General features: G+C 39.4%; 1 protein-coding gene, 1 non-coding gene and 1 pseudogene across 6 annotated transcripts in view; 1 reads left to right on the forward strand and 2 right to left on the reverse strand.

The window, feature by feature from the left end:
• Window positions 1-13,320, forward strand: part of SMG6 (SMG6 nonsense mediated mRNA decay factor) — a 227,424-nt gene that overhangs the window by 127,822 nt on the left and 86,282 nt on the right. The gene's annotated exons all lie outside the window — the stretch shown is intronic.
• Window positions 2,672-2,777, reverse strand: LOC128774411 (U6 spliceosomal RNA). The gene has a single exon (XR_008418979.1). It is a non-coding gene; the product is annotated as a U6 spliceosomal RNA (small nuclear RNA).
• On the reverse strand, window positions 13,113-13,221 carry LOC128774312 (dolichyl-diphosphooligosaccharide--protein glycosyltransferase subunit 4-like; annotated as a pseudogene).

The following is a 13,320-nucleotide window of genomic DNA, read 5'->3' on the forward strand; positions in this document are numbered from 1 at the left end:
CCCACTCTCTCTGCCCCTCCCCTGTTCACGCTCTGTCTCTGTCTCAAGAATAAATAAACATTAAAAAAAATTTTTAAAAAATAGTCTTCCTCATTCTATCTTTAACTTTGGAATGTAGGGCATATTACCTGAGAGTGCATATACTTTGCCTCCATGTTGCCAGACAGCTTTCTGAGCTCTTCAGAAAGAAGTTATATTCAGAATGCTATAAATATGTTTTTCCTGAGTATATATGAAGAGTCACATGTCTGGATTTCTTTTCCCAAGAGGACCCTGAGGGAACCATCTGACTTTTAAGGAGTGTCTCTCATGTGCTAGATACTGTTTTAATGCTTTACATTATCTCATTTAAATGTCACAAAAGCCCCATGGGAATTTGAACTTTATGAAAGAACTTGCCCGGGATGACACAGGTAAGAATGAAGGAATCAAATCCAAGCAAGTCGCACGCACTCTTAATTGAATAAAAATACAGTAATACAGTGGTTGAACAAACAATTGTTAGTACCTTCAGTTCTCTTCATAACTTTGACAGTTCTTTTATTTTCACTTGGAGCTTGACTCCTCACCAGGAGCTTGGGAATTTTTGACCTGGTTTAGGGATATTACCTGATCTCCCATAATAGTTCTTGAAAATGAACAAAGAAGGAAAAGTTCACATGAGGAGAATGGATGTTCAGAATGAATTTACCTACTTCTTTCTCTCTGTGTTGGATGTTCTTCAAATCTTGGAATGCCCTGGAGTCCAAAAGTACCTGAGTGTCTAGAATATGAGTCTTTGGAGAGAGAACTTGATTTATTTTTGGCAAACCCTTGAGTGTTCTCTAAGAGGGACTGAATATATGCAAAGGGTGATCTCCATCATTTTGGAAGGGTGTCCGAGGACAAAAAAAAAAATCTAAGAGTAGTGATAGTGCAACTTGTAAGGACCAAAAAATTGGGACAACGTCCTGGGCTACAAACTTTGCCGCCAGGATTGTTTGTAGATGAACAGGGATTCATGGATTTGGCTGATGCATAAAAACCTGAAGGTCAGCAATGGAAGTTTGCCTACCTATCTATATGCATACATATAAACCATCTTTGGCTCAAGACTTAATGAATATGGGCCATAATAAAAAATAAATTTGAAACAGGTAAGAAGAAAAAGTATGATACCTAGAGAGAGGACTTTGGTATTGACATAAACTTCTGCCTCTATACTTCCTGCCCCACCCTTTATTTTCTTTAATGTACTTCTCATATATGTAAAAGAATATTGTTTTTACTTCATAATTTTAGATATCTGAAAAAAGTAATCTTTATTCGTAATACTTTTACTTTTATTAGTCAACTTGTTTATGTATAATTTACATACAATAAAATTATACATTCGAATGTATTGATAGTATATATATCCCTGTGTAATGACCACCCCAGTCAAAATACAGAATGTCTCCATCCCCCAAAATGTTCCTAAGTGCCTCTTTACAGTTAATCTCCTCAGTCCAATTCCCCATCCTAGGCAACCACTGATCTAATTCTTATTAAAGATTAGTTTTGCCTATTTTAGAATTTCGTATAAGTGGAATCATAAAGTATATGCTTTTATGTCTTTGTTCTTTCACTCAGCATATCTATGAGATTCATCCATGTTGTGTTCTTGTAGCAATTCATTCCCTTTATTGAGGAGTAGTATTCCATTATATGGATATATCACATTCTGTTTATTCATTCACTTTGGGCTCAGACACATTTGGGTTTTTATTTTTTGGCTGTTATGAATAAAGATGCTGTGAACAAATGTACAAGTCTTTTTGTGGACATAATGTTTTCATTTCTCTGGGGGCAAATAGCTAGAAGTAGAATTGCTCAGTCAAATGATTAAGTATATTGTAAACTTCAAGGAAACTACCAAACTGTTTTCCAAAGTGATTGTACCACATTATACTCTCACTAGCCATGCCTGAGAATTCCAGTTGTTTCAGATCCTCGCCAACATTTGGTATTTCTGGTCTTTAGAGTTTTAGCCATTCTAGTAAAGTGTGACAGGGTCTTATGGTAGTTTTGTTGGCATTTGTGTAATTAATGATGAGCATCTTTTCATGTGGTTTGTTAGTACTTCATCCTCATTTGAGAAATGGCCAAATCTATAGCCCATTTTTAAAATTTGGGATATTGATGTTTTCTTAGAGAGTGGTAAAAGTTCCTTGTGTATTCTGTGCACAAGTCCTTGTCAGATAGGTGTCCTGTGAATATTTTTTTCCACTGTGTATGGCTAGCTTTTTTTTTTTTTTAAGACAGAATCTTGGAAAGCAAATGTTTTTAATTTTGATAAAATTCAGTTTTTTAAGATTTTCCTTTAAGGATTATCACCTTTTCTGTTTTTTGTTTTGTTTTTGTTTTAATTTTAATGTTTATTTATTTTTGAAAGAGAGAAGGCGAGAGAGACCGTGCACGAGCGGGGGGAAGGGCAGAGAGAGAGGGAGACACAGAATCTGAAGCAGGCTTCAGGCTCTGCTTTATCAGAGAGCCTCTGAAGGCACCTGGTTTCTGTTGAATATTTTTTAAAAGGCAGTAAAATGGCAACTGTAAGGTTGCATCATGGGTAGCAATAAGGCAGGGGGTGCAGGGGAGATTCATGGAGATGTTTGGGGAGGAGACACATGGGGAGAAGTGGGTATGGAAATATAAAAATATGGAACGCTTCACGAATTGTGTGTAATCCTTGCGCAGGGGCCATGCCGATCTTCTCTGTTTCGTTCCAGTATTAGTACATGTGCTGTGGAAACAAGCACAGTATTGTACCTTTTTCTACTTCACACCTACACACCTGTTCTTCTTGTTTCCTGCTTTGCACTTTACAAATGTAACAATCTTGGGGCGCCTGGGTGGCTCGGTTGAGCGTCTGACTTCAGCCCAGGTCACGATCTCACAGTTCGTGGGTTCGCACCCTGCATTGGGCTCTGTGCTTACAGCTCAGAACCTGGAGCCTGCTTTGGATTCTGTGTCTCCTTCTCTCTCTGTCCCTCCCCTGCTTGTGCACTCTCTCTCTCTCTCTAAAATAAATAAACATTAAAAAATTAAAAAACAAAAACAAATGTAGCAATCTTTAAACAGTATAATTCCATTTACCCATTCCCTCTTGGTTAGTGTGATTGTCTTCTGTTTGACTTTTCATATGGTATGAATCCTACCATACCCTATTATTATTTTTACTTAAATAGTTTTCTTTTAAGTAAATTACAAACAAAAAGAAAATACAGACTTTTCTATTTATCTACTTATTTACTGGTGCTCTTCATTCTTTTCAGTAGATCCAAGTTTCCAGCTGATAATTATTTCTCTTGAGCCTAATAGGACACAAGCAGGTGGCTGGTGACAAATTCCTGTAGCTTTTGTTTAGCTAAAAATGCCTCTCTCTCTCTCTCTCTCTCTCTCTCTCTCTCTCTCTCTCTCTCTCTCTTTTATCTTTGGTTCTGAAGGATTTTTTAAAAAACTGGATATAGAATTCTGGATTGAAGTTTTTTTCTTTCAGCATCTTTGAAATGTGGTTCTCTTATTACCTGGCACCCACTGTTTTCTCGTGAGAAATCAGCATTCATATGCCTCTTTGTATAATGTATCTTGTGGGGGGAGGCTGCTTTGAATATTTTCTTTTTATCTTTGGTTTTCAGAAGTTTGGTTGAGATGTGCACAGGTGTAGTTCTTTTTACATGAATCCTGCTTAATGTTCAGTGACCTTTTTGGATCTGTAAGTTGGTGTTTTTCATCAAATTCAGGGTATCTTCCAGTCATTATTCTTTTTTCTGCCCTACTTACCCTGTCTTCTCTTTCTGGAATTCCTATTATGTATATGTTAGAAATTTTTAGATAGTCGCACACATTTGTGAGGCTCTATTTATCTTTTTTTTTATTTCAAAAAATGTTTATTTTTGAGAGAGAGCACGCGCTAGTGGGAGAGGGCAGAGAGAGAGGGAGACAGAATCCAAAGTGGGCTCCAGGCTCTGAGCTGTCAGCACAGAGACCAACGCGGGACTTGAACCCATGGACCACGAGATCATGACCTGAGCTGACGTTGGACACTTAACCAACTGAGCCACCCAGGGGCCCCTTAAATTTTTAATGTTTATTTTTGAGAGAGAGAGAGAGACAGAGCGTGAGAGACGGAGGGGCAGAGAGAGAGGGAGACGCAGAATCTGAAGCAGGCTCCAGGCTCTGAGTTGTCAGCACAGAGCCCTCTGTGGCGCTGAAACCCATGAACCGGGAGATCATGACCTGGAGGCTCTATTTATCTTTAGTGTTTTTTCTCTCTAGTCTTCCAATTACTTAGTTTCTATTGATCTGTCTTTTTAAGTTCATGGCCTGTTTCTTTTCCATTTTCAATATAATGTAAAACTTATCCAGTGAACTCTTTATTTCACTACTTTTCAGTTTAAGAATTTCTACTTGGTTCTTTTTGATAATTACTTTTCTTGGCTGACATTTTCTATTGGTTTACTCATTAAGGCCATATTTCCCTTTAATTCTTTGAACATCTTATTAATACTTTGGACTTGTTTATAATAGCTGTTTTAGTCTTTGCCTATCAATTCCAACATGTAGGCCATCTCACATTCAATTTCTGTTGAATGTAGATTGCATTTACCTGTTTCTTTGTGTCTAGTGGGTTTTGTTTATAGTCATTGGCACTGGCTAATTTGTTAGATTCTGGATCTTGTTACCTTCTTCTGGAAAGTATTGGTTTTTTGGGCGGGAGGGTTTTGTTTGTTTGTTTGTTTTTCCTTAAAAAGGCAATTACATCACTGCTTGATCGTCTTGAACTTCTGTATGCTTGGTTTTTTACATATTATTAGGGCAGCTACTTAGGAACCTAGGATGTCCCCAAGCCCCAGCAATGTGGTGATAGTCAACCTCCAAGCCCTGTCTTCCCTGCAGATTTTGTTTAAGTCTGGGTTTTAGGATCTAATTAATGCAAATTTAGATTAGCTCCCACTCTAGGGTGTGGCTTCTCTGGAGATTCAGCTGGTTGCCAGGGCATGTTAACAAGGTGTTAAAACCTGTCCACTCTGGCAGTTTTGGAACTCCCAACTCCTCCGTCCTAAGGCAGTGCTATTTCTACACTGTTGGATCTCTAACATCTTTCTGTTCCACTCTCAACCCTGTAGCAGCTGCCTTCTGGTCAGCCCCTGGTGGTCTTGGCTGCATAGGTACAGTCCAGCCTTCACCCCATTATTCACTGAAGATTCTCACATGTGTTTCATGCTCTTTCTTTGTATAACTTCTTCCTGTCCATTTCCCTACTTGCTGATTCCGGCCCCTTCAGCTACCTCAAATTCTGCCTCTGCCTCCTCAACTCAACAGGATTCCCATAATTTCAACAGGAATCCCATACAGGAATCCCAGATTCTCAACAGGAATCCCATAATTTCCTTGGGATTCAGCTTTCTGTATCATGGTTGGAAAATTATTCCCAAGCAGAGGACTAAGTGATCAAGAGTTCATTTTGTGAGTTTTTCTTCTCTCAGAGGTCACAGCCTTTTTTTTCCCCCTCATGAAAGGGGAACAGACTTTAATCATAAAAAAATATTTCTAGTGTTTTTTCTCCCAGTTTATTGAGAACTAATTGACGTACATCATTGTACATGTTTAAGGTATGCAGTACGATGGTTTGATTTGCGTATATTTTAAAATGATTACCACAGTGAGTTTAGTTAATATCCATGCTCTCCTGCAGACACAATGAAAAGCAAAGAAGAAAAATTTCTCCTTGTGATGTATCATACGGCAGTGTTAGCTGTAGTCATTGTGCTGTACATTATATCCCTAGTACTTGTCTTATAACTGGAAGTTGGTACCTTTTGGCCACCTCCCTCTAGTCACCCTCTCCCTACCCCTACCTCTGATAACCACAGATCTGAACTCTTTCTCCATGGGTTTGGTGTTTTAGGGATCACAGTTTTGCACTGCCTGTTGTTCACTGCCTACAAACAGCTGCCTCAGATATTTTATAGTTGTTTATGGTGGGAGGACTAGTCCAGTACCGCCTACTTCATCTCATGCTGAGAAACAGAAGGCAAACTGTCCTTACTTGTTAATTACAGAAGTAATCCATGCTCTCTGAAATAATATTAAAATCATATAGAACTGTAGAAAATAAGAATACCAGCCCCTCTTTCCCTTCCAGAAATGATTGCTAATAACGGTGTGGTAACCATTCTTGCAAACATACATACACAGAATATTAATTTTTCTCATACAAATGCATGTTGTGATACATTACTCTTTTTTTGCTTAATATTCATACCTTGTAACTGCTTCTGAATCACTGTGTATAAATCTACATTCTTTTTCAAGTTGCATCATGTTCCATTGTGTAGATACAATTTATACATCTTATTTTATTGAAGTATAATTGACATACAGTGTTCTGTTAGTTTCAGGTGTACATCAAAGTGATTTGATATTTTTATATATTGTGAAATCCCATGATAAGTCTAGTTCATTTGTCACCACACAGTTATTACAATATTATTGACTATATGCCCTACGCTGTACTTTTCATCCCTGTGACTTACTTATTTTATAACTGGAAGTTTGTACCTCTTAATCCCATTTACCTGTTTCGTCCGCCTCCCTCCTCAACCCCTCACCTCTCTGGTAACCAGCAGTTTGTTTCCTGTATCTTTGAGTTGGTTTCTGTTTTGATTGTTCATTTGTTTTGTTTTTTAGATTACCCATATAAGTGAAATCATCCAGTATTTGTCTTTCTCTGACTCATTTCACTATAGCAGGATTTCATTACTTATGGCTGGATGGTAATCCATTGTATACATACATCACATCTTCTTTATCCATTTCCGTATCGATGGACACTTAGGTTGTTTACATATCTTAGCTGTTGGAAATAATGCTGCAGTGCACATAGGAGTGCTTATATTTCTTCAGATTGGTGTTTTCATTTTCTTCAGATAAACACCCAGAAGTGAAATTGCTGGATCGTAGGGTAGTTCTATTTTTAATTGTTTGAGGAACCTCCATAGTGGTTTCCATATTGGCTGCACCAGTATACATTCCCACCATCTGTCTTTTAGGTGATAACTGAGTTATGTCCCTTTTTTGTCATCACATACAGTGCTAAAATGAACTTCTTCATACTTAAATCCTTGTATGTTTATAAGACTGTTCTTTTAGAATAGATTCCTACAAGTGAAATTGCTTTGTCAAAAGATATATAAATTTTACTGTTTTTACAAATACTGCCAAAGTGCCCCCAAAATGATCATACCAATTTACACTCCCATTAGCAGTATACAAGTGTCTGTTTTTTCATGCTTTTATGTGTATTTGTAAAATATTACAGCAATATTTTTAATTTCTGCTGATTTTCTGGGTTAAAAAGTGCATCTCACTTTAGCTTGCATTTGTTTACTAGTGGAATAAGGATCTTTCTGTATATTTACTGTCTGTTTATATTTTTCCATTCTGACTTGCGTATTTATGACCCTGCTCGTTTTTATATTGTTATTTGTGATTGATATGCAGAGTTCTTATACACTGTAGATAGTTATATTTTATTTTATATGTTGCAAATATTATCTCCCGGTCTGTAGCTTGTTTTATAATCTTCTTTATATTTTTTATAGTGTACAGCTTAAAATTTTTATGAAGTCAAATCTGTCTTTTCCTGCATGACCTCTGGGTTTTCTTGTCATGCTTTCCTCATCTTTGTATACACCTGTTATTGTTCTTGCTGATCGCTTAACAAGATTTCTCTCAAAAGAAAGGTTTGTAGTTAATAAAATACACTTTGATATACCCAGGCTGCTGTTGGAATTTTGGCTGTAAAGTAGGGACTGCTACTTTTAAGTACTCCAAATATGCCAGAATGGCAACCATTTGGAACAAAGGATTTTGAAGGTCTAATGTTTTCATGGACAATTTTTTGTGATATCATTATTGTCAGTGACAGGAAAAAATGAATCTTTAGCTGTCCAAGAGTAAATCCAAATGTTTCCTGACTCCCAGTAAACTCAGAAACAACCAGATGAAATAATGTAAAACCTCATTTGTAGTGAATGCTTATCTAGCAATAGATATTTTTTTTTCCTTGCGCACATAGACCCCCTAAAGTGAAGAAGAGAAAAATGAGAAACTGTTCTTAATTCTAGAATGCAGTGGAAAACGTGGTTTGCATATGTGCAGCAAAAAGCTTTGGAGGGTTGGAATTGCACAATGAGTGAAGGCTGAGCAATTGCTTAATAAGGCGTCCACATTGGGGGGGTGTCCTTTGCTCTTGTGCAATTAGGGAACTCCAGAGCTGCCTGAATAGGGGATTTCCTTTTGTTTCTTACATGCCATTTTAAAAATTCACTTTTTCCCTTCTTTTCAGTGTTCATTCTTTTTTTCTTTAATTGTTCCTTTGAATTCTTATTTGTAGTTTTCTTCTTTTTTCTAAGGAAGAGATGAATTAGCCATACATCCACATGTCCCTACCTCTGTGACTGATTAGAAATGAACCTGGGCCAGGTTCTACAGACGGTTGCTGATGGTTTAAAGATTTCTGGTTCAGCTTCTTCTCACAGTTGCAATACTCAGCTGGTTCTGAGTGTTTGAAATATGGGTTCCTGATCAGCCAGCATTCGTTTTTCAGTACTGGAATTTTGCACATTTTGTAATGAGTTTTCTGAGGTTTTTGCCTGTTTTGCTTTAATGGCGACCGACACCTCCTGATGGAGCTCAGCTGCAGACTTACTAGAAAGTAAAGCCAAACTTTAAGCTGAAAGCATAGGAGCCAACCAGTAAGAGCTGGAGCCTTACAGTACTTATTTCTCTCTTGGCCAAAGAAACGTCCTTGTTTTCTCCCTTCTTCCCTCTAGCTTGCTCAATCATACTCGTGTTAGATAGTACTTACTTAGTAAGCATGCTTCTGATTCTGATTCTGTTCCCCTTACCTTTGTGCTGGGGGTACTACTCTTTTCTCTCAATTTTGCTCTGTTCCAGGGGAACAGGAGAGGTAGTTGGGTCTGAGTGCCAGAAAAGCAGAAGTTAAGTATGTGGATTTCATAGCCGCATGTATGAGTGTTTGTGGGGCAGGGAACTTCTAATGGAAAACATTTGTGTTGCATCGAAAACAGAGCGAGGCCTGGTTAGAGTCTGTCTGCTCTGTCTGTCAGTCTGTTCCCCACCAGCACTAGTCATTGTTCTCCTGGGAGTCTCAGGCGTATTGTGGTTTCTTCTGCTCTTGCTATCCTCTAATCTTGCCAGAGTTTTTGTGTCACGGGTGGCCCCTTTAGCAGTTTGGAGCAAGGCTGCAAGGGTGGTGACTAATGGCTTTGAAGACACTCAAGCCCACATACTGGCTTGGAGACCCTTTCTAGGGTGACCCTCAGGAGAGGGAAGGGTCTCCAGCACAGACGGTGGGACAAATGTGCTTGGACTCATTCAGATGGCGTTTTTAGTCCCTGATTTTAGTTCTAGCAAAGCACAAACCAGAAGAACGGAGACCAGAGGCAAAGGCTTACGTTTGGGCTTGCCATTTCATTTGTAAATGCTCCGTAAGGGATGCACCTGGATGCCCAAGCTTGTCTCTGAAGGGCTGATATCAATCACGTTGTGTGGCTGGATCCCCTTTGGGAAATAGAGAAGAGAAAGTACTAATTTCCCTGAGGATAGTGTCACTCCAAGATACGAGGGCCCTGTAACTTGAGCTGTTTCTTTTTTCCCCCTCCAGACCCTCTGAAATTCACATTTGTTCATCATTTTAAAAGAAAGAAAAAAAGAAAGAAAACAATAAAAAAAGCAGCAGCTCAGAGTTTTCTGGGTCCCCAAGAAGGCACTTTACCAATGTGGTTTTCACATTTTCAGGTTTTTGGCTGGTGAATAAGATTGAGCAGAAATGCTTCTTCCCCTGATAACAATACATTCAGATGCAGGATCAGGAGCGTGTGGATTAAAACCAGACGGTGGATGATTAATATTTTTGCTTATAGAGGTGGACATGGCAGCTTCCTCCATTTAAATGAAAAAGCTCCTTCTCTGCATTTGTATGTGTGCCTATCCTTACATGCTTGGGCTCTTCGGAGGCGGGAGCTAAGAGTTTCTAGTTCAGTTATAGTTTCCAAGTACCCTTTCCTTCCTCTCACTTGAAGCACCCAAGAAGTAGTACTAAGGATTAACCTGTGAAGCAGAGGTGTGAAGATAAGCTACTAAGACAAGAGCAGGAATGTGCTCTCTTTTCCAAGCTGACTGCTTTCACAGCTCTCCAGGTACTGATGGAACACACATCTTTAGCCACTCAGCCTTCTCACTCCCTGTGGACCTTTGACCACATTATAAGAGGTATAATTTTCCTTTGAAAATATTGCCCCTTTGGAGGTGCCCATCCCCATCATTTCACTATTAGATAATGATATGAAAGGAAACTTTATTATTACAGGTATACTTTGTATTTTGACCTCACTCAATGACAACACAACAGAGATTTCGTGGAGAATACTTTTAATTAGAGCTTGACAGGTGTTTATTATTTTTAAAAAATGTTTCAGGATTTAGTTTTTTGTTAGGTTCTGCGCACCTTAACCTGTTCAGACCAAGAGGCCTCCAGTTAGCCTAAATCTCTGCTTTCTCCCACAACCTTTAAACTTGAATCTACTTTGCCCTTTGTAGAAACAGAGATCTCTGCCCAAATGAAACAGGAAATGAAAGGGGAGGAGGAAAACCAGGCCGGGACTTGGTATCTTTTTATCTGCGTTAAAGAAGATTGCATTGTCCCAGCAACAATGAAAAGTGTTGGGGACAAAGAGTATATAAAGTTCTTTTTATGCCAACAGAAATCTGGGTCTGTTTTAATGTCGCCTCTAATTTCAGGGTGAAAATGGGCTCTGTGTCCAGCCCTGTCACACTTTAACTGCATGCGTTCCCAGTTGTCCCCGATCACAGAGTGCGGCGATGTGTCCCTAGTTCATTCCCATCCCCAGAGACCCAAATATGTTTGTTTACACACGTTAAAATCCACTCTTTGTGGGGCGCCTGGGTGGCTCGGTTAGTTAAGAATCTGACTTCGGCTCAGGTCAGGTCATGATCTCACAGTTCGTGAGCTCAAGCCCCGCGTCGGGCTCTGTGCTGACAGCTCAGAGCCTGGAGCTTGTTTTGGATTCTGTGTCTCCCTCTCTTTCTGCCCCAACCCTCCCCCCCTTCAAAAACAAATAAACATTAAAAAAATTTTTTTTTAAATCGATTCTTTGTTACACAGTTTCTGACATACAGTCATGTAACTGTCACCACAATTAAGATACAGAGCATTTCTGTCATCCACAAAAACCCCCTCATGCAACCAACCCCTTCACCCCTAGTCACCTCTGATCTTTTTTTCTGTCATAGGGACGACTTTGCCTTTTCCAGAATGTCATATACATTAAACCAGATAGTAGTTAGCTTTCGAGGCTTCATTCACTCAGCATAATGCATATGAGATTCATCCATGCTGTTGCCTAGATCAGTAATCTGTTCTTTTTTGTTTCAGAGTAGTATTCCATTATATGAATAGACCACAATTTGCTTATCCATTCACCAGTTGATGAACATTTGGGTTGTTTGCAGTTTAGGCGATTATGAATGAACTACTACAAACATTCATGTATAGGTTTTTATGGGAACTTAAGTTTTCATTGCACTTGGGTAAATAGCTAGGAATGAATGTGTGCGTCAGTTGGTAAGTGTATGTTTAATTTTGTTACAAACTGCCAAACTTTTCCAAGGTGGCTGTACCATTTCACATTCCCAGCAGGCGTGTATGAGAATTCCAGTTCGTCCACAGCCCTGCCAGCATTTGATTCCACATTTTATGTGTGTGTGTATGTGTTTAAGTCATTCTACTAGATATCTCATTGTGGTTTTAATTTGCATCTCTCTGATGGCTAATGATGTTGAGCATCTCTTCGTGTGTTTATTTGCCCTCTGTATATCTTTGGTAAAGTATCTTCAGATCTTTTGCCTATTTTTAAATTGTATTGCTTGTTTTCTGACTGAGTTTTGAGAGGTCTTTATATAATCTGGATGCAAGTCCTTCATCTGCTATATATGTGTCATAAATATTCTCTTGGTCTAGCTTGTCTTTTCACTTAGAGACTAGGTTTTGACTGATTAAATGCTGAGAGCTAGAGGTTTCAGGCTCTCTTGGTAGAGGAAAGTAAGGAAATCGAGACCTTAGTCAGCAGAAAGATGTGAGGACCACCCCTTTTGAAGCTGTTTATTTAAAATAAAAGAAGGGGGAGACGGGTGGGCCAAGATGGAATTGTGCAGACAGATGTCTGAAGCTTTTTAAAATCCCTTCTCTCTCTCCTGTCCCTACCTACGATGTGGATTTGGGGCTCTTGCCTTCAACTGGGTTCTTCAGTTTCTGCCATCACTCCAAATCCAGCTCTGCACACTCCAGTGGAACGCCCAAGAGGGCAGACCAGCTGCTTGCCCAGAATGTATTCCAGACTGAAGGCGGTTTTGATAAGTAATCATTCCCAAGCCCTAAAGTGATAGCCTCCGAGGAGTCACCCACTTTGAAGAGCTTCTTTCATCTCCAGCTGGACTCTTTTCCAAACAAGCATCGGCAGAGCCTAGTCAGGGCTCTGCCACACAGGGTTCTGCCATGAGAAGCAAATTGGCAGCAACAGGCAGCCCCCTGAGGCAGTGGAATTCAGTTCTTAGAACATGCATTAAATGTGGACGAGATATTTATTTATCATGGGACTCTTTCATGTTGCATGGAATTCTTTTCCACAAGGCAGCCCACTTAGGTACAGGGGAGGAAATATGTCATGCCCCATTGGACAAAAGACAAGAAAAGGTAGTATTTGTAATCTCGTCCCTTTTGGAAAAAGTATATCTATATTTTTATACTGCAGAGAGGGAGTAGAAAAGAAAGCCTCTATACGGGACCTTACTTGGCGGCAGCTTCTTGTTCTGTAGGGTTCAGGAAGACTTTGAGGAAATGCAGGTTGTTTGGAAAGATCCAGTTATAGCTGCTTTGTATATTGTGATGGGTGGAGGGATGAAGTGAAGTGTGAAGGCCCCTCCCACCCTCCATCTTGCCTCAGACTACGTCCTGGAGCCCCAGGGCAGAGAAGCCACTTTCATTCCTATTTCTTGGGATTGTTGACAGCCACGTAGTGATAAGAGAACAGCCAGCAGGATGAGCAACACACCCAGCACGTTGGCGAAGAAGGCGAGCTGCACTTCTGTGATCATCCTGATCGGCTGGGCTTGCTCCCGGACTCTTGCCACTTTTTAATTGCCGACACTTTTTTTTTTTTTTAAGATTTTATTTTTAAGTAATCTCTACACCCA

Source organism: Panthera pardus, unplaced genomic scaffold (assembly GCF_024362965.1).
Source record: "Panthera pardus isolate Hobbes unplaced genomic scaffold, ASM2436296v1 HiC_scaffold_3, whole genome shotgun sequence".
In the NCBI taxonomy this organism is placed as follows: Eukaryota; Metazoa; Chordata; class Mammalia; order Carnivora; family Felidae; genus Panthera; species Panthera pardus.